The sequence below is a fragment of the Equus quagga genome, unplaced genomic scaffold (assembly GCF_021613505.1).
Source record: "Equus quagga isolate Etosha38 unplaced genomic scaffold, UCLA_HA_Equagga_1.0 252_RagTag, whole genome shotgun sequence".
NCBI lineage: Eukaryota > Metazoa > Chordata > Mammalia > Perissodactyla > Equidae > Equus > Equus quagga.
In genome coordinates, this window is record NW_025799860.1 from 558,070 (window position 1) to 579,857 (window position 21,788).

Consider the following 21,788-nt stretch of genomic DNA (forward strand, 5'->3'; position numbering starts at 1 on the left):
AACCAGGAGGCTAAAAAAAATACACCTTGGTGTAAAGCCACTTCAGGCAGATGAAACACTCTGAGAGACACAAAGAGCCCTCCTATTCATTCTAAAATCTTATTGATGCATTATGCTCACCTCAAATATTGAGGCTAGGAAAAAGAGCAATTCTTTGTTCAATGCTTCAAAAGATAGAAGGGAGCGAGGAAGGAGACGGAGTGGGAGGGGGGAAGGAGAGGAAGGAAGACTATTTGTACAAAGCAAGAAGCTTTTCTTATCAGTCCAACCATCAGTCTTTAGTTTTCTGAATAGCGTTTCTACATGCTCCAATTGTACAAGGAAAGATGAGGGCATGAAGAAAGTATAAGTCAGAGTCCATGGTTTAGAAAGTTTTACTGTTGCCAGGGAAATGAGATTCTTGTACAATTAAAGTATTAGGGAAGAGTATATTGGTTTTCTGTTTATTTATTTCCAACCTCATTCCCCCCCAAGGATTTGTGATTACTTACAAAAATATACACAAAAACAAAATGATAAAATAAATAATTGAGGAAGTAAAGCCAAAGGGAAGATACAAGTAGAAAAATAATAAAACTAGGATTAAGATTAAATACAGAAATGCACAATATGCTGTCCAGGCTGGAGGTGATCTATACATTTGGCTCAAAGTTTTGAGAACCTTAAGCACAGGCAGTAAATCGCACAGGACGCTGTGTACAGAGCTGACTTGTGGTGTAAGGATGACAGGGCAATTGTTGCCAAACCTAGCTGCCCAGTGATATCACCTGGGAAGGTTTTCAAAAATTCAGCAATAAACTAGAATTCCTGGGGCAGGCAGAGAGGGATGGAATGTTGTGAATCTGCATTTTTAAAAACCTCGCTGAAGTGATTATGATGCTCTCAGCCCCCATACTGAGAACCACAGCTGTAGGGATTTAGAAATGGGGGAGGGGGGCTCCAAAAGTCAGATTGCAAGAACTATGGAGGATGTGAAATTCAAGCTGGGCCTCTGAGTTTGGATGGAGTTTATATAGGTGGAGATGAGGATAGAGGACATTCAAAGTAGAGGTGAGGGCATGAGCCAAATCACAGAGGTAGGAGGGTGACATCCCTAGTCACTCTGGAGTGGATGTGAGGGGCCCTAGGACACTAATTAATTTATTCCTTAATCCATTCCATTTTAATCAAATCACAAAAGAATTAAGTCACATATACAATAAATAAAGGATAAATATGAAAGAGATGAGTGAAAAATGTATGTGTTAATTATTATATTGCTGTGTAACAAATTACCAAAAATTGAGTGGCTTAAAATAGTACACATTAAGTATCTCAGTTTCCATGGATCAGGAATCTGAGAACAGCTTAGCTGAGCATTTGCTCAGGTCTTACAAGGCTGACATCAAGGTGTCAGGGGGCCTGAGGTCCCATCTAAGGCTTGGAGTCCTCTTCTGAGCACATGTGGTTATTGGCAGAATTCATTTTCTATATGAAAATGTGGCTATAGAACTCATGGCAGCTTTCTTCTTCAAGGCCACCAGGAGACCTCTGAAGCTTTAGTTCTCTGACCTCTAGACTCTCTTTAAGGGACTTACCTGATTAGGTCAAACTCATTCAAGAAAATCTTTTTAACTAACTCAAAGTCAACTGATTAGGGACCTTAATTACATTGGCAAAAACCCTTCCACCCTTGCCATATAATGTAACCTCATCATGGGAGTGACATCCATCATAGTCTTGGGTCTTGCTCATTCTCAAAAGGGAGCAAATTATGCAGCAGGTGCATGTCCAAGGGGGCTAGAATCTTGGAGTCCATCACAGAATTCTGTCTACCACAAAGAACAAAGATGAGAGAATGAAAAATTGCAAACATACAGGATATATGAGCCAATGGGGCACTTGTAATTACACATGTAAATTTGAGTTTGAGTTTCCTGGCAGTCAAAGTAAAAAGAAGACATGATCCGAGTTTTCTCTGACCAGTTCCTAGTACTGATTTATACAAGGTATTTCTCATGTCTTTACTTAGGAATCATGAAATAATACAGCATCAGAATAAGGTGGAAGAAATAAGATAGAGTTAGATGGAATTTGATCCAAAATAACTTTTTGTCAAGCAGGGGATATGTTTGACTCCTCTATACCGTGGGCAATTGGCAATGATGGGAATACAATTCAGTGGGGGTACTTGGTCAATATCAGGTACCACAGGCTGGTGACCAGGGCCGCTGTAATAGAGATTAACCATGAAGAGACACCATGAGTTCTTCCAGGGGAACTGAGAATAAGGAAGTGCAAACATAAACTGAAGTTAGAAATGAAAGGAATCAAATGTGCGGAAGAGATGGAAGCAGAAATTCAAGCACTGCATAGCCTTCAATGAGTTTTGCAGAAATGTTGCCTTGTTCTTGTTGCCCTGGCCAATGTTATCCGGCCACTTCCCTGTGGAACTGCTTTCCTCCAGAGCATCTTACAGGCATCACTTGATCCCTGACAGAGGTGGTCAAATGCCTCTGCTTCACTTTATGGTTCTCATATTCGGTTCTAAGCATTCAGGAGAGTGAACTGGGTCAACCTGGGTTTCATTCGCACTCTAAAATAAACCTAGGGTGGCATGCAAACTACTCTTCTATCTTCCATCTACCACTATATTATCTGTTTTTTTCTCACCCCACTCAATTCCACCACTTCCTGCTCAGGCCCATGTAGCTATCTCCCTTCCTTGAATGGCCTCTGCCTTCACTCACAGAATCAGCATTGTCTGTATAATGACTCCTATTTACTTATGTCTTGTCTCCTACAATCTGACCATTTGGTCCATAGCAATGACCTCTTTCGACTTCTTTCATCTTTCGGTTTCCATAGAGCTTATTAACTTAGATTTACAAAGCCTGTAGGTGGAAGAGGCCTTGGAACCCTCCCGCTCACCTTCCTTCTCAATGAACACCATCCCACCACTGTCTGAGTACTTCCAGGGAAAAGAAACTATTTCATAAGGTCCCAGCTTCTTTCTGTGAATTTCCAAATGATCAAAAGTTCTGCCTAACATTAGGCCACAACTGCTTCTTTTTAACTTCCACCCTTAAGTAGGAGTTGAAGTTAAGTAAGTGTTCTCTTAACTAACACAGCACCTTCATATATTGTTAGTGGAATATAAATTGGTACGACAATCTCGGAAAATGGTTTGGCAGTATCTGCTAGATACCCCATGAGGTGGCAATCACACGCACACACTCAACAGAATGGCACATATTTGTTCACCAAAGGACATGTACTAGAACATCCATAGCAGTGCTATTTGTAATGGTCCCAAACTGGAGACTATCCAAATGCCAATCAACAGTAGAAAGAAAATATTATGATACAGTCACATGATAGTATACTACTATGTAACAATGAACACAAAAACTCTACAACTCAACACGGTAATATGGATTAATCACACAAATACAATTTGAATAAAAGAAAACTATATATACTGTGTGATTCCATTTATGTAAAGTACGAAAACAGGTACAATTAATCTATGTTACAGAAGTCAACATGCTGATTACCTTGGGGGGGGTGACTGAAAGAGACTTGAGGGGGCTTCTGAGGTGCTGGTGATATTTCTTTGTCTGAGAACTGGTAATATAGGTGTATTCAGTTTGTAAAAATGTATCAAGCTGTATAGTACTTATGTGCACGTATCTGTATGTACATGATACTTCGAAAAAAGTTTAAAATTCATCTTCCTCCTCCAAATGACCTGAATAAATTGAATTTCTTTAGCCATTTCTCATAGATAAGGATTCTAGAATGTCCCAGATCCTAGTCACTTACTTATAAAACCTTTGATTAAGCAAAGCTCTGATCATTCACTTGGAACTTAAATCATATGGATTGGTTTGCAGTGTTCTTTAAATGTCCCATGTGGGATTAAGCTCTTTCCTCCAATATGTTGTGAACCACATAAAGACAGGTAATTTCCCTTTTGATGCTCTGGGAGCACATATATTCAGTGTCCATTGTATGCTCAGAAAATACTCTCTTCTCTCCTTTTCCTAAGCAAGTGCAGATAAAAGAGGAGATTGAATTTACATACAGTCTATTTGATGAACCAACCCAAGTATTTTCTTTTTTTGTTTCAGTTAAAGGTTCAATACTAATTTATCTGGAGAAGCAAAATTTTATTTTGCTCTCTTCCCTCAAGTTGATCTAAGGCCTGACCTTTGCCCTTATTTATGAGTCCTTTTCAGATGCTTCCTTATGGAGAGGTGGAGACAATTAGTAAGCAGACCCCTCTAAAAGATCTGATTCAGTATTTATTCCTCTTGTCTTCATCATCCATAAATTGAACTAATGTCTGAACCCCTTCCTTATAATTTTCTTTTCTCAAGGAAGAAACACACAATTCAGACAATGAGACAATGAGAAAGAAGCGTTCTTATTCACGCAAAGTTAGTGGCATCACCCTTCCTGATGGGCTAAATAGAAGGTGAGATAAATGAGTAATAGAACACAAACCACATCTCTAATGGAAAGAACGAATTCTGGGTTCTAAATAATGGAATGAAAATAATGCTTTTGATGTTGATAAGGCTTCCGGCTGATAACTTAGCAAAGCAAATGCTACCAGAGAAATCCACACACGTCCTGAATGCTGTTTTTCTCTCTGCTCGCACACTCATTTGCACACTTGGCGCCTGGCATTCTTGGTTGCTGCACAAGGCTTGCTGAATTTTCCTTTCCCACTTTGTAGTTTTTTCCAGAGATTATTCATGGGTATCAGTCACTTCCATGGACAAACAGTAAAGAGAGAGCCCAGTTTTTTGGCCACATTCAAATTCCTGTCACCCGGCTGCCTATATAACCAATGGTTCAATCTACACAAGCACAGATTTTCTATACATATATAATGATTAGGAAGGAAAGAGAGAGAATGAAATTATGAATGTGTGAAGATTCCTACCAAGCCCGCTGAGGAACTATCTCCAGAAAATTAAAGACACATGTCAGTTCTTTATAAAGATCATACAAAACAGAGAAGAAAAATCTAAGAAAGCTACTCATGCAGAAACTATTTAATCAAAGAGTAAAGACAATTATAACATCTGTTAATCTTCTGTGGAGGTTATAATTAAATGCTATGGAGAAACACCCTTTCAAGGGTGATCCTTTAACATCTGTTGTGAGAACACACAGCATTGTGCAGTGACGAATCACTTCGGCACTTTGGGAAAATGGGACTTCTGGGGGTCACAGACACTGAGAAGTTCCCCCTGCACGCAGCCCAGACCTGCGCCCACTGTCCTGGGGGAAGGGCTTCTCCCCTCAGTACTTTGGATAATTGTCTTTGCAGTGAGTCAGACTGCAGTCATTGTGTGTTAAGGAATAACAGAATCGCAGGGCCAGAAATGGCCTTGGGATTATCTGGTCTGCCCCTTCCCTTTGCAGATGGGGCCACTGATCCCATGTCCCGTAGCTGGCTTGTGGCAGCATTCTATAAGCAGGGTTGTTCAATCCTCTCTCCAGATCACACTCCACTCCACCACGCAGCTTGCTCCTTGGGTTTCTCCCTTACTTTGCCTTGTAATTTAGATATGTTCTTTGTTTAATAAGATCAGTATTATAACAAGGCCCTCATTATAATTTGAAGCTTATGGAGAAGAGGAAAAGCTGAACTAGTTCCCTCTTCTCTATCCCCCTATCCAGTGAGAAACACTGACCAACATCACTTCTCTACTCTCCTTTCTGGGGAGGAAAAGGGGGAGGAGAGGTAAATGAAGATAAAGAAGAAAAGCAGAAGGGATGACAAAATAGAGGGAGAGATAGAAGATGGAGACATAGAAAGAAAGAGAAATAGGTGGGACAAACAGAGAATGAGGGAGAGGAAGAGGAAGGGGCAGGAGGAGCTAGGGAAGGTGGTCCAGGGAGGCAGAAAAAGGGTATCAAATTAAGACTCCACCAAAAGGAGCCAGACACTCCCTATACCCATCCTAACCTGGTTCCACTGTACTTCAAATAAGCAGTTCTACACATATTAAAGACCACAGGTTGCAGCAGTTTTTCCAAAGAAAATTCAGAGATGATAAAGCCAGGGGCATCACATAAACAGATGCAATGTGTTGAGCAATGAAAAATATGCCCATATGGTGAGAACATAATAAATGCATTCATGGCCCAAGAGGAGGATGGGGATGGGCAGTCTTCTTGGTAGTTGTCTTGATCTGTGAATACTGGTATGTGCCAAATGCTGTGTAAATGGAGCTCTTGACATTTGGCATCAGGATTAAACAAGATGTCCCTATGACTGGGACACATGGTGCTATCATTGGCCGTCTCATTTCCCTTCAGCAATCACCGACTTACAGGAGCCCATAATGTCTTCAACAATAAGGAGTCAATAATGATGATAAAGATCACCATGTATTGGAAGTCTATTTTGGTACTGGCGCTCTAGATACATTATCTCATTTAATTTTCACAATGATCCTATACAGAGGTAATATAATCTAAATATCTGGTCCAAAGTCTGTGTAATCTGGAACAAATTAACCTCTTGGTGCCTTGCCTTGGTTTTCTCATCCATAAAATGGGATTAATCGTGATGTCTACCTCAGAGAGTTATTTTGAGAATTAAATGAGACATTATAAATAGAAAGCACAACAGGGCCAGATACATTGTAAGCACTTAATAAATATTAGGTGAAATCATTGTTGATATTACTATATTTATGGATGAGGAAACCAAACTCAATGAAGTTAAATAACTCGCCCGAGGTCAACAGAGATCAGAACAGGGATTGGAGCCCTGGGATATCATGAGCTGTGGATATTTGTTTTTCATTACTCTATCTGTATTAACTGGTTCCAAAGATCCTGTATTCAATTCAGCCTTTCAGGAAAAAATCCAGAAAATCTCTAGCCCAACACAGGGAACATAAAAGGGCACATTACCCAGCTTCTGACATCTTCCCCTTCCTACTCCCCTGTTCTCATCAATAAGAGGAGAAAAGAAATCCATGTCCAATCTCTTCTTCAGTTATTCTCATATCTATAGAGGCCCTCTTTGACAAATGCCATGAATATTGATACTTACACAACTAGAAATAAACAGGCACTTATTGAAAGTTAGGTAAAAAAGAATATAATGCCTTTGTGTCAAGTCCACGGGCATTTTGAACGCCATGAGATGTGAATGTCATCAGTTGACTTATAAAAGGAATGCGTTCATAAGTATAAAGCTGGAGAGGAGAAAGCACTAAATTAAAGTCAGAAAACTTGCTTATATCCTTCCAATCACCAAATATTTATTGGGTATCTACCGTTTGCCAGCCACTGTTCTAGGTGACATGGCTGCAATATTAAACAAGGCAGACACAGGCTCTGTCCTCATGGCAGTTCTAGCCTAGATGGGGAGATGTTCTTAATCAAGTAGATGACCATATATTTAATTACACTAGTGGTAAGTGCTGTGAAAAACAAGTACCTGAAGCTACCAGAGTGTATAACAAGTCAGAGAAGGCTTCCTGAGGAAGGGCCATTTAGGCTGAGTAAGAGTTGTCCCAATGAGCACAGGAGAAGGGGGAAGCCTTTCTAAAGACAGATTTGGGTGAGTGGGAGGAGCTGAAACAGGTCAGTGAGCAGGAAGAGAACAGCTCTGCGCTAAGCCACTGAGGACTTCAGTCAGCTCAACTCCCCACAACTCTGTCCTTTACTGGAAAGTAAGCGTGATATAAAACTTGAAAGTGCTCTCTAGTTTCCTCAAATTCTCTAGATTCCGCTCCCCTGTGTCTGAATCAAGGGCATACCATAGAGTGAGAAGATTCTGGTCCAGAACAGAACCCATCTTCGTTGACAGTGGCTCATTCAAACGTAGGAAGCAAATATAAACTGCTCCTAGGACAGGAGAACCATCATTTCTTTCCTGCATCTTCAACATCCCATACTGGTTTCCCAAAAGGCTCAGAGACAAGTGCTCCAACTCCAAAAGGAACGTCAGGGATAGATTTTATGACTTGCCACTCCAAGTCCTGGTTTGGTTAATGGACTATTAATGATCTACCTGAATTCTCCAATTTCCCCCTAAGAAAACAATGAAATGAAAAGTTAAGACTTCCAATGTCTCCAGATAGAATGAAATACAATGCACTTTAAGAAATACTTTGGTCGTTTTACTGCTATTAATCAGGTATCCTAAAAACAATGGTTTCTTTCACAAGGTAACAGTTGCAATCGGGCTGTACGTGAAATTTTATTGTTTAATAAGGCCCTCTACTGGCAATCTCCAAAAACACAGTCTCTTTCAAATTATTTTAAGTAAACTATTTTAACTATTCCAAAAATAAAATATCTCACATTCCTGACTATACAAATCTGTGCAGAAAGAATGAGTGAGAAGCAAAGGAAAAAGTGAAGAAATAAATGTCATTTCGAGTGGGCCATTCATTTAGCTATTCACGAAATAACATTTCACGAAGCATCATTTGCTTTTTTCTAATGAAGCTATTCTAGATGTCAAAGGTACTCAGAAACAAAGGATTTTTCTGCAGTAAAATGTATCAAGTATTCATGGAACCATAAAACCAAATTATGAATGTTATTTACCAACTACAATAAACCAGATCATTTCTGTCTGTTTACCCACATGTGAGTAATTGACTATAATTAGAATAAAAGAAATGTTGACAGCATGCCTTTTTAAATTGCTTCCGATATGGCACAACTAATAATTAACTTCTCCTGCTTGACAACTGACAAAAAAACAGTATATGGTGATTTGAGAATTTATTCATATAAAAAGAATGCTTTAAAAGTAGATTATCTTTGACACATTTGTCAAAGGGCTATTGAAACAAATGGGAAAACTTAGCTATAGATTCCTAGAAAACTAAGTAAATTTTTTAAATGAGGCAATTAATAAGTTTAGAAAAATATTTTTAACAGAAATTTGATCACAATAAATTGACACAACAGTAAAGATTATTTATACTGATGATAAAAATAAGCATTGAATATACATTTAGTCAAAATTGTGATATAATTCTATTGGAGAATGGAAAGGTGTGAGACTGTAAGAAATCTACATTGTGGGGCCGGCCTGGTGGTGCAGTGGTTAAGTTTGCACGTTCTGCTTTGGTGGCCCAGAGTTCGCCAGTTCGGATCCCGGGTGCAGACATGCCACCGCTTTGCACGCCATGCTGTGGTAGGCGTCCCACATATAAAGCAGAGGAAGATGAGCACAGATGTAAGCTCAGGGCCAGTCTTCCTCAGCAAAAAGAGGAGGATTGGCGGTAGTTAGCTCAGGACTAATCTTCCTCAAAAAAGAAAAAACAAACAAAAAAGAAATATACATTGTAATCTACCATGATGAGAAATAAATAATTTGACATTATAAATAGATATAAAAACATTACTTAAAAATATTACAGAAAAAGCAGCTAAAAGAGTGGAAAAGGCTTTGAGGAGCAAGACTGGGGAACAGGGAAAGGCAGGATGGCTTAGGGACTGCAAAATATATATATACATACGCAATGATTATATACATTATATGAACATTTTAGTACTATCATTTAATGTATATATACACATATTGGGTGTATAAATATATATATTCTATATTTTAAATATTAATACAAATATATATTATATATAAAATATAAATATTTTATATTTTAAATATAACTATATTTTATATATAACTATGTAACTTTCTATATAACTATAGATATTATATATATAACTATAGATATATACATAACTATTTTGGCTTTCTAAATTATGAGCATGTATTACTTTAAAAAGTTTGTAAAAACCGGTTAGCACTGACAACGGAAACCATTTGGGACATATCTTTTGAGCTGGCCTGGATCAGTGTTCTATGTTTCCAGATTCAATTTGCCAAATGAAGCAAGTACCCTTCGTGGAGCAGTTTGTTAGACATGCATCTCGACAGGAACACTTGTTCCCACATTTCAGAACAGTTCCTCTTTCAACACCATAATATTTATCTGCCATATTATTATCCAAGCTTATGTTCCAAAATGGGTTTGGGACTTTCCTCTTGAACTCAGTCCATTGGGCTCCTATAGTGCATCCAAATTCTACTCAAAGGGCTCACTAATCCAGAAAGTTTATTTCTAAGAGGAGAGATCTGGTTTCTTGCCCTGAAAAAGACCAAGATTAATTTATATAACTACTGGGAAGTACCTTGTGTAATTGAGGCTTCCAAACCGACACGACACACTTCATTAGACAAGTATGTATTGGGGCATAGTAAATGTTGTGGGTAATGTTCTATGTATCCGAGAGATTTATTATTTCATCTATAAAGAAAGCACAGTTGGGAATCCCAAATTCCAAAGGCATTAAACTTTGTAGAATTAGGGAAGTGGAGAAAAATAAGGCTCTAAGATACCTTGTTTTAACTGGTTCTGTGACTTGCCAGTGTTCAGCTGCAACCATTCTGGCTATTTAAATCCACTCTCTCAAAATACTACCACTTCCTTTGGTAAACTTTTCTAGGGACCAACCAGACAGCCAACCATTATCTCTGATTTTATTTTTTTAATCTAAATCCCCTGGATTACACTTTTGACCAAGCTGAACTCAGCCTACCAACACCCATACAAAGAATGCAAATAATCTTCATGTTTAGCCATAAACTTGGGCTGACCTGCAAAGGCATTCATATCTGAGATTAAAAGAAAAACAAAAATACCAAAGCACTGGGCATGGGCTTTAGACACTTCTGGAAGACTAGAAAACGTGAACCACCAGCTCAACACGTTGGCACCTAGAAGTGTTCATCTAATTTGCTGCTCTGCCAGTACAATCAGGCCAGGGGAAGACAAGAGAAATCAAAGTTCCATCGTGGGAAAAGCTCATGAGAAAAATTGTCTTCCACATCTAGAGAGCAGTACAACGAAAGATTCAGAGTGTGGGCTCGGGGTTCAAATCCTGCCTCTGCCTCCTACTGCCCATGTGACCTTTGCACATAACCTCATCTTTCTGAACCTCAGTATCTTTGCTTGGAAAATAAATATAATGATCATGAGGTAGCACATGCAAAGAGTTTAGAAATGTACCTGGTACATAGTAATAACTCAATAGTGATTATGGAGAAGAAAAAGATTTGAAACCTTCTGTTACAGTGCCAATCAAGCATGCCTTCATACACTTTTTTTCGTCATTTATTGGGAACTCACTCTGTGCCGGATGTTGAGCTATGCATGAGATTACAAGTTTGGCAAGGGCCTGGAGGATAAACTGGGTGGATGGAGAGGTGCCACGGAGAAGAGCTTAAAGTGGAGAGGGGCTAAAGAACATGCAAGCCCATCATGTTTGTGTAAAAGCAGCAGCTCCTGGTAGCTAAGCCAGTAATTGCCATCCATCAGAATCACCTGAGAGACTTTTCTACTATGCCTGGGTCTGAATCCCACCTTGGGGATACTGATTCATCACATCTCAGGTGGGACATGGGAATCTGCAAGGTAAATAATGACAACAGCTAACACTCATTAGTACTTAATATATGCCTGGTACTGTGCCAAGTGTTTTAGCTGTATGAATTTATTTAATCCTCTGCCATGCCCCCATGAGGTACTCTTATTATCCACATTTTAAAGATGAGAAATTCAAACAGAAAAGTTAAGTGAATTAACCAAGATCATAAAGCCAGCAAGCAGTGGAAGCAGGACGTCAGCCCAGGCAGTTTAGCTCCAAAGACCAAGGCCTCCATCACTACGCCACTGATGGAAGATTCAGATGAGCTGCCAGGCCAGGAACCTCCAGGACAGATATATACGTTCACGCAGATGGGCGGAGAGGAATGAACCAGGGTAGGCTGGCAGACGCCACATCAGGACATCACAAGCAGAGTCTGCCCTTGAAGGCCTTCAATCACGGTGAAGAAGAATTTAAAGCCACTCAGAACAATTATGTGGTCATTTTGCTAACCACGTGCAGAGGCCTCGGTGTTTGATGCAGGAAACGGAATATCTAAGATTAGCAATTCACTCATTCATTTATTTAGTATTATGCATTGAACAATGACTTTACACCAGGTGATGTGCATCTAGGAAGTTGTTTTCAATGGGAAGAGGTATTTAACTATGCAGCAAAGAACTGCAGCTCCCCAGCAAAAGTCAGCACAAGACACAATGAGACTCTAAAGAAGGGAATCCTCACTTTGACCTGGAGAGTCCACAGAGCCATCCAATAGGCAGGGGTGTCAGGGGCAAAGAAGGTTCCAGAGAGAAAAGGAATGTAGGATGTGAGTGGAATCTAGGTGAATGTTAGAGTCTGAGGTCCAGGCTGCAGTGAGAGAATAAGAGGGAGGAGGAATCAATGAGAAAGTGAAGAGAAGGTTCTACTGGCAAGAAGGGCCTCAAAGAGGAGGTAAAAAGGCAAGGTGTGGTCAATAAGAAGAAGTTTGAGACTTGGAACGAAAGCAGAAGCACCAAATGTCAGAACTAGGAGCACCTTATATCTGTCAACCAGTACCCAATGCAAAAAGGCCTTCTGTACTATTTCAACTGCCAGAATCCCCTTCCTTGCCTTTAGGCCATCAACTGTGAAATAATCACGGAGTTCTCTTTGGTTCTCTAGCAAAAATAATGAGGAACAGAGACATTAAGAAACATACCCGGAGCCAAAGACAAAACAGCAACGTTCTCCCTTTGCCAGACCACCTTCATCCATACACCTCACACAGCCCTGCCCCTACAAGACGGCCATTAACCATGAATGGGTCCTACTTCTTCCATAATCTTCAGGAAGTGAAACATGGAAGGCGTGTAAGAATGAGCCCAGGAGACTGAGTTTCTGGGTGTAGCTCTGCCACCGTCTTGCCGGGTGACTTTGGACAAATCTCTTCCCCTTTTTGTGCCTAAGATTTTCTTCAGTAAAAGGATAAGCTTTGAGTAATAGTTTGAAAACTTTTAAAGCACCAAATCACTTATTTTAATTGAAAATTCACAAAAAGCACTGAGCTTTAAGACAAAACACATATTCAAGCAAGGTGTGCTCTGATGGAAACTTTGGAGCTGACAAACACACAGGAGGTTGCCCACCTTACAACTCCATGGAAAACAGTGGAATATTTTAAGACCTTTCTGGCACTGGTTTCTTAGAATTCTCTGAGACTAGAGAAAAAGGGAAAGGCAGGGAAGGCTGTGACTGCTCTCCTGGGCTGGTGACAGAGCAGCTGAGTTGAGGAGCAAGCCAGGTCTCCAGGAGTGAGTCACGGGGTTCGCGTGCAGGAGTTAAGAGGCTAACAGCCACTTCTTGCCAATCCGTGCAGCAGGGCTGTCAGTTCTAGATGGCAGGAATCAGCCGTGATTTGCTACTGGCTGCAAGGGGCTGAACTGCAGACGCTGAGGCGCAAACCCAGCCGCGTGAAGCACGCAACAGAGAGAGAAATTCACACGGCTCTTAAGCAGAACTTCCAGGTGGCCCAGGGCAGTCAGCTGTGCTAAGAGGGAGCCTGTGTACAGGCTGGCGGCATACGGACCCCCCTCTTCCTATTCCCTAAAGAATATCTGGAGAGTTTTAAAAAGTTGGGATGACAGTGCAAGAGAGGATGTGGACCTTGAATCCTGACCTAGCCGAGTGTCCAAGTTTGACTTTTGCAGTAGTACATTAATTCAGCTTCCCAACTCAAAAGACAAGTCAGAACAGTGAAAATTTCTCCAGATACTCAACGGGAAAAAATCCAGATAGAAACGGTTTCAGTTTCAAAACATTTTTCTATACTTTCGGATTCTCCAAGAATGAATGAGCTTGGGTGTGTGGGGGTGGGGGAGGGGGGTGCGTGTGTGGGAAGAGGGCTTAGGCAGGATGGAACGAGACACTGTAAACAACCTGCACATATTAGAAATCTATAAACCACAGAAAGGATCAGAGACAAAAAGTGACTTCCCCCCCTCCTGCACACAAGCTAATTAAAAATTAGCTTTATAGTTTTGTATTAAAATTCCTAGGTCAATCTAATAGTTTTTTGTATGGCTGGTTGCTTTTTATTTTTTTAAAAAAAATTCCAATCTCCCCGCAGAGGCAAATAAGGATTAGGAATTCAGTATCTTGTTATCCTCTCAGTCCTGGTGCCTGTTCTCAGAGACAGGAGCCCTGTGCACCTAACCCGTCAACTTTAGCACACTATAATTACTTGGAACAAATGCATACTTGTGGCAGCCGAGAGAGCCTGTAGAAATACGTAAACATCATCATCTCACATTAAAAGGAAAGCAAGCTGTACAAATAAGAAAAACTGTTAACAAGAGTTAAAAAAAAATGCCAACAGTCTTACTTGCAGTTAGCTCTTCAGTCAACACATATCACAGTCCTGGAGACAGACACAGGAACTGCAACAACTCTCTCCAGCTAAAAATTTCCTCCCGAGTTTATCCTCTGTTTATTTTTGAAGCATTAAAAGGCCGCGCTCACAGAACACACTCAATTTTCCTGAACATCCAAAGCAGCAGTGAAGTCCTGCAGCGAACTCGGAGCAAGTTTGCGGAGACTCGCTCCCTCGGCTGCGGCTCCGTGGTTGCTCCGAGCTTGTAAATACAAGCTCCGTGGACAAAGTCCCAAATGACATCACTGGCAGCTGCTTATTGTTGAGTCTTTATTAACTGACTGTCAAAAAGAAAGGAGGGGGTGGGGAGCAAGAGTATCTTTTCTGCAGCAAAAATCGGCATCTTGGAGTGGATTCCAGTTATACACGCGGAAATAATCCCATTGATTCAAATTTTCGAGAGCTTGCTTTCTCTCGAGTCAGATCCTTTCTCCTGAAAAAGGCAGCGAATCCCCTCCCCTAATTTGTGCTGAATAAATTGAAGATGTGGAGGAAAAATCTCAAATGCCAGGAGGGCCCTACCACGTTGTTTACCCACCTGTTTCCAGTCTGTTCAGAGTTGGACGATTCATAAATATATGAATATTAGTTATGCCTTATATTGCCTAACAAGTGTTCCTGTGATATATATACCTGCTAACATTTTTTCTAGATGGATTGTCCCAGGTTGCAACTCTTTTACAGTAGCCTCTAAAGCTTCTCAACTCGAGGTCAAAGGAAGGGCTCCCTGAAATCATCAGCAGAATTGTTCGTGTGTGCAAACAGGTGGGTTTTTCCTGAGACGAATGCTGGAAGCTGTCTTCAGATTCTCAAAACTTTAATGACCTACCTACACCACCCCCATCATGCCAAAAAATAAAAAACAAATAAATAACTGCTGCCAAGTATTTCTAACAATCTCAAGGACTACTGTAAACCCCACCCTCTTCCCACTAGCAAGATAAAAGTGGGCACTTTTGCCCCTATTTTCCCCTATTTTGTGGAAGCTCTCTTTCTCTGTCAGCTGGGTCTTATTTGCAGTTTTTGTAGTTATCTCCCACCCACGGCTAGCCCCACCTACAGAAATCCACAAATCCCAGCCCAGTCTCTGCCACGGAGCTCAACATGGAGCTCAACTCAGACCGCTGTTTTCCTTCCTTCCTCTGAACTGCTTATAATGATGCTGACTATTTATATTTATTTGTTGCTTTTTATATACCGACTTGTATTTTTAGCTTGTTTTTTAGCCATCTGTGTTCTGTCTCCCCAACTCAGTTTGAAAGGTCTTTGAGGGCAACCATTGTGTTGTGTTATTTGTTTATACCCAAATCGCTTGCCATAGTGAAACTTAAACAGGAATGGGAGGAGGAGGGCATTGTGGGTGGGGGCAGGAATAAGGTTCGCAGATTCCACGGGATGGGGTGTATATTTAGATTAAGCACTCTCCCTGCCATTGAAAAACAATGACCTCACATCTTACTACTTACCCACAGTGGATGCTCACTGCACATCCAAAAATTATTTTCTCAAAGAGCAGTGATGGATTGTGGATTTGGTAGGGTATCAAGATCCCAAAATATACCACATTCATGAAGAAATCACTTAAAGACAGTGTGTATCCTGCATGCCACTAATGGATTTAAATTAACACAATATTTACGGAAAGCAAACTAGAAGTACCCAAAGATTTTATAAGTACACACCTTTACACCCAGCAATTCCACTTTTCCAGAGCTCACAAATATGCTTGCTAAAGAGCCCAAGGATGGTTCAAGAAGCATTATTTATAAAGCAATAAAGTAGAGACAACTTGACAATATGAGAAAAGGTAAATTATAAAAATTACTGCATATGTGTAGAACTTAAGAGTTTAAAAAATTGAGGTAACTGCATCTACTGACATGGAAGGAAGTAGGCAGTGGCTTGTTGAATGAATAAAGCAGATTGCAGTATAGAAGGTAGCATGCAATGGGACGAATTATACAAATCATTAACAGTGGTTGTCCTTGGGGAGTGAGGTAGGGGAACTTTCACTTTTGTATGTTTCTGTGTGGTTTGACTTTTTTTTTCCATGAGCATGTTCCACTTTTGTTACTAAAAATAATAAAAAGTACATGGTTGTACAATTTTCAAACTAAATCACAAAAAGAAACCTACACAAGAAGACACCTTCTGCAAGTGTCTGACATACAGTAGGTGCTCAACAAAGACCTATGGATTGGCTGCCTCTTTGTAGAGTTTCTGGTAGGATGCAGCAGTATGTGGGGATGGCATGGGGTAAAGAAGAGGGAGAATGAGGCACTGAGTGTTTATTCCTGATGGAATGACCAATCCCCTTTCCATTACATTTGAGGACCTATTTGAAAACCTCTTAGACTCTCTCCACCTTAAGAAATGATTAAAGTTAAGTGCTCAGAACATAAAGTGCTGACCTTTTGCTTGTGCAATTGCCGTTTGACAAATGGAGTTTCAAGGTAAGACAAGTATGAACCACTTTGGTTCAGTTCGCTGGTTGCCAGCAAGCACTGGGGGGAAAGTCAGACAACTTGTAAGGGCACAGGTTTGCCAGGCCCCTTGTCATGGCTGGTCATTAGGGAACTCTCCGGGGAGGTTAGGAAAGTCTAATCCACAGGAGTGTTCAGAGCTTTCTTAAGGAGGGACTCGGGGCTGTGAAAGTCAGTGGCCTGGAATGATGGCACAAAACACAGGTCTGTCTCCCCTACAAATGGCCCACAGGGCCTCTACAGTGGAAAGCCATAGGCATAAGCCATACATTAGATACTGTATTTTTCTTTAGGGGAAAAAGAAAATCCAAGAAAACAAACCATTGAAAATTTCCACCAAGGTAAGACAGGTTTTTCAAAGCACCATCCCCATTCCTCTAGAGAATACTGGCGTCTTGTCTTACTTCCTAGCGAGAAGATATCTTGAGTGTAATAATTTCAAAGAAAGGAAAGCACAGCCCATAGCTCCTGCATGTTTTTGCTTTGCTCAGATCCACATATCATAGGAACCTGAGGCCAGCTTCTGTTTAAAAGCACATTTGGAGCCCGCTGAGTGTGATAGGGTCACACTTTCCCAAGGGGAGAGTTAAATACAAGTATTTAACTTGACTTACAACTTAGTATAAAAATAAGTAAGGGAATGGGGAGGCAGGGGGAGTTTTTCCCACCTCTACCAGGTGATGGCTAAAGCTGCTGCCAGAATCACCTCCCCCTGCTGACACGCCTGGCCCACCTTCCCACTGAGGGCCCAGCTCCAGTGCCTTCTACTCCTCCATTCAGGCAAGTTCCGCTCTCCCACGAAGCCTGCTCTCACCAGGGAGGACTGCCAAGCAGTGTTATAATAGGCATATGTCTATCTATTTATCTGTTCATTTTTTAAAATGTCTTCTGCTGTATTCTTCATGTTTAAGCATTTTCTATCTTAAACTGGAAAATCCCTAAAGTCAAAGACGGTAATCAGATCTGCACGGTGTGAAACGCCTTGGAGGTGCTTGCTGGTGATGACTGTGTGTTACTAGGGACCCACCAAGACTCTCATACCAGGTCCAGCGTCTTCCTCCAGTGTCTGGTTTCCCTCTCTCTCCCCCTCTTACCCTGATAAACAACTGTAACTACTGTCATTTATTAAGCACTTTTATGGGTCATTTGCTTTAAATGCATCATTTAATTTACCTTTAAAATAACCCAGTGAGTTAGATACTATGATTATCACTCCCCTTTTACACCTGAGGAAACTGAGGCCCAGAGAGATATGTTACTTAAGTAATTTGACTATGATCACACAAATAATAAGGAGCAGATCCACCATTTCAACTCTGCCTGACCTTCCAGCGTCCTGTGGAGGGCTAGCTCCGTTGAAAAGAATTGGTATACCAACATGAATAAGGAAAATTTGAATTATAAGCATGTAGCCATCATTAAAGTACTCAGTTCTGATTCCTATATACAGATATATGGCTAGACATTCAACAGACCTTCAGACTTCAATCTCAAACTAGCGTGACTTCTGCTCCTTTCCATAACCCAACCCCTCCGCTTAGCTTGTAGAAGAGATATAGTGTAGGCCTCAAGGAGAGGGGTAGAGACCATGGGAATCAGATTCTCAGGGCTTAGTCTCAGTGCTGCCATGGAGGAAATGCTCCATACCCTGGGACATGGGCAAGATCCACCTGCGGGAAGGAAAACATCGTGGAGGGCAGGCATTTAAGTGTTTACTGCTGATTTCCCTTTATGCTGAGAGCCTTCAGGAACTCCTACTCCTTTGCTCCAATATCTATCTTTTCTCATGGAGCTAATGGTTCTACCAGGGCTTAAGAGATGGCCTGTGGCCAGCCAGTCTACCCTGTAAGAGTTAATATGATCAGAAACAGGAAACGGAAGAGATTTTAGAAGGAGTCACATAGCAGATTTTAGATTTTAGAAGGAGTCAGCATTCCCCACAAAAAACTAGCATGGCTTTGAGAGTGTGAGTCTTAGGGGCCCTGAGAATCTGCATGTTTAGAAAGTGGCCACATCATTCTCATGCAGACGGTCCCCAGACCATAGTTTAAGAAGTACTGGTTATAACGAGGGGAGTAAATATATGACTCTCTTGTCTATAATCAGACATTGATAAAGATCTTGTAGCTTTGTCCAGGTTCCTTAGGAAAAAAGCAATCAATGAGCAAATTCCTGGTAACTACTGCCTACAATAGATCACATCTGACACAAAGTTGGTGCACAAAGTGCGAAAACCAGTGCCACATTGATGGTCCTAAACACATCATCAGATAAAGACATGTATAGGCTTGAATCGCTGCAGATGTTATAGTAGTCCCCCTACATAAATCAGACAGAAACCAGAGCAAACCATGAAGTGTGAAGAAGTCCAACAAAGTTCAGATTACTCCCATAATGACTGCTTTGATGTATTTCACAATATATCAAATTTCAAACTTACAAGTGCTTTTCCCTTATTGGGGGAGGGAGGGCTGCTTGCTGGAACTCTCAGCACACATGTAGTCTATCTATTGGGTTGTTCACACTCGCGGGATGCCAGGGACCTCTGGAGAGGGACCTGATATGGCACATGTTTGTTGAAAGGGATGATGAAAGGGAAGGTTGTAAAATTTTACCAACTTTGAAAATTTGCCTGGGACCTGTCCTGGAAATGAGGTGCTAGCCTCTCATCCGTTTTCTTTCTCAACCAGCCCAGGCTCCAGGCCCAGCCCAGGGAGGTGCAGCGAGGGTTAATGTCTCTAAGGCACTGGAAGGCTCTGATGAAAGGCCCTATGTAAGTATAAAGTATCACTGTGGAGTTGCAGGATTTTATTTCAGCCTCCTCATTGTGTTGTTGACAGTGCATACTGTGAGTTTGACATTTTTAACTACTTTGCTTGCCCCACATAAAAGGGGCTGGGCAAGAGAAGGTGGGAAAAGGGGACGGGGGGGAGCCATATTCTTCCCCCAACTTCTATTTTACACAAATCTAGAGCACAGCATTAAAGTCTGGTTGGCATGCCGGGTCGGACAATGCTACTTCAGAGATTTATGTAAATTCATTAAACTACAAGATGCAAGTTGCCTTCCTTTTAACCTGAGAACAGAGTCCTCCTGAAATCAGAGCCTGACGGAGGCCTCAAGGGACATGGTTGTCTGTAAACTGAGAAAGCAACTCATTTTGTGGCCCATGGTGATTGTCTAAATAAAAAGACCCTGAGTTTGATTTGCACCAGATACCGAGAGGCCATTAAAATCAGTGATCGGGCTAAGGGAAGGAAGGGGATGGGGCCAGCTACTGACTTTTCCCTGGTGTGTGAGAACTGGATTGCTGTGTGATTAGAGCCTTCAATAAAGCCTGCCCAGGATGGCATCAACAGTCAGCTCCCCATGGTTCCTAAAACACTGGGGCTCTGCCGCCTAATAGCCCCTGTCCCCGCGGCCTCATACTAGTGGCTGACAACAGCCCTGGGATGGGAAGAGGAAAGGTTGATAACAGGCTAGGACATCCCAGGGCGGTGGCACCCCAGGGAGGAGGAGGCCGATCCGGAGGGGACAGACTCCCAGGCTCTGGAACCTCTGCCTGCATTTGCCCAAGAGGCCAGCAGAGCCCTGGGCTGACTTGGGAGCACTCAGGTGGCCCCACTGTTCCTCTTTTCATGCTGACAACGCTTCTTAAGTTAAAAACAAAAGTGGAGATGCTGGTAGGCAAGGCAGGTCAGGGATCTGTCAGAGGGGTGGGCTGGAAGAGGGGTATGCCTTTTCTTCTTTCCTCTTTTTTCTCCTTTGGAATCACACGTGCGCACGCACACGCACACGCACAATATGATTTCTTTTCTCTGATTGCCTGATAATTTAAGCTCCAGAAACACCTTATGTTTGTGGCAAATATTCGTTCTTCAAGGTTCTTTAGGAAACACGTCCTTACAGATAAGATAGAGTGAGGCAGCCCTCCCCAGCATCTGTCCCCAGCCACACAGCCCTGGGAAGTCAACAGAAGTGGCAGAAATGGAGAGGCGGGGATGGAGGGGCGGAGCAGGGAGAGCTGCCAGCTCAGATGCAAAGAGCACCTGAGGGAACCCAGGGCGGAAGCTCCCCGGGATGCAGCAGGCTGGGCCTTGCCCCAGTGGGCTTTTCCAGGTCCAGGACTGGCCTCTCACCCTTGCCAACAGAGGGGAAAGCCTTCACCCTCCAAGTATGGATGATGCACATATAGCCTTTCTTCTAGGAAAAGGTGTGCCTATTCTTTCCTTGTATTCACAGACAAAGCTCACTGTGGTGTGGAGAAATGGTCCTTTGCCCAGGAACCACAGTCTCAGAATCCTCCCTGAGGAGTCAGAAAGCCTGGGGGACCCAACTCTGGGCTATTAGACCTTTGGAGATAATAAAGTCCCTCAGCTCTACTGTCACTGCTATTTTAAATTTTATATCTTAAATAAATCCTAAAAATCTGCTGGTGGGGAAATTAAAGTATAGCCTTCCTATTCAGAAAGGAGAATAACCGTTGAATTTATTAGTTATTTATTATTTCGACTGATTGTAATAACGTGAGTCTTATTGGTCAAGTTCATAAGATGCTATTGTTAGGTTAGAAATGGCTTAATGGAGGCCGGCCCAGTGGCGCAGCAGTTAAGTTCGCATGTTCTGCTTCTTGGCGGAATGGGGTTTGCTGGTTCGGATCCTGGGTGTGGACATGGCACCAGTTGGCTAAGCCATGCTGTGGTAGGCATCCCACGTATAAAGTAGAGGAACATGGGCATGGATGTTAGCTCAGGGCCAGTCTTCCTCAGCAAAAAGAGGGGGATTGGCAGTAGTTAGCTCAGGGCTAATCTTCCTCAAAAAAACAAAAAGAAATGGCTTAATGATGTGGCTAATACCTTCTGAATAAGTATTAAAATGATGAATTCCTTGTTTTATAAGAAAAAGGGTGTGGTTAGTATAATAAAGAGGGTTTGGAATGTTATTTTAGCAATAGTATACTTTCAAAATGAAATCTTAGGTAGAAT

General features: G+C 41.6%; 1 protein-coding gene across 1 annotated transcript in view; it reads right to left on the reverse strand.

Annotated features, from left to right (window-relative positions):
* Positions 1-14,483, reverse strand: part of LOC124233823 (nck-associated protein 5-like) — a gene marked incomplete at its 3' end in the record, with an annotated part of 547,928 nt that extends 533,445 nt beyond the window's left edge. The window contains exon 1 of the mRNA XM_046651057.1: positions 14,273-14,483. The remainder of the gene's footprint in view (positions 1-14,272) is intronic.
* Positions 14,484-21,788: the final 7,305 nt, after the last annotated feature.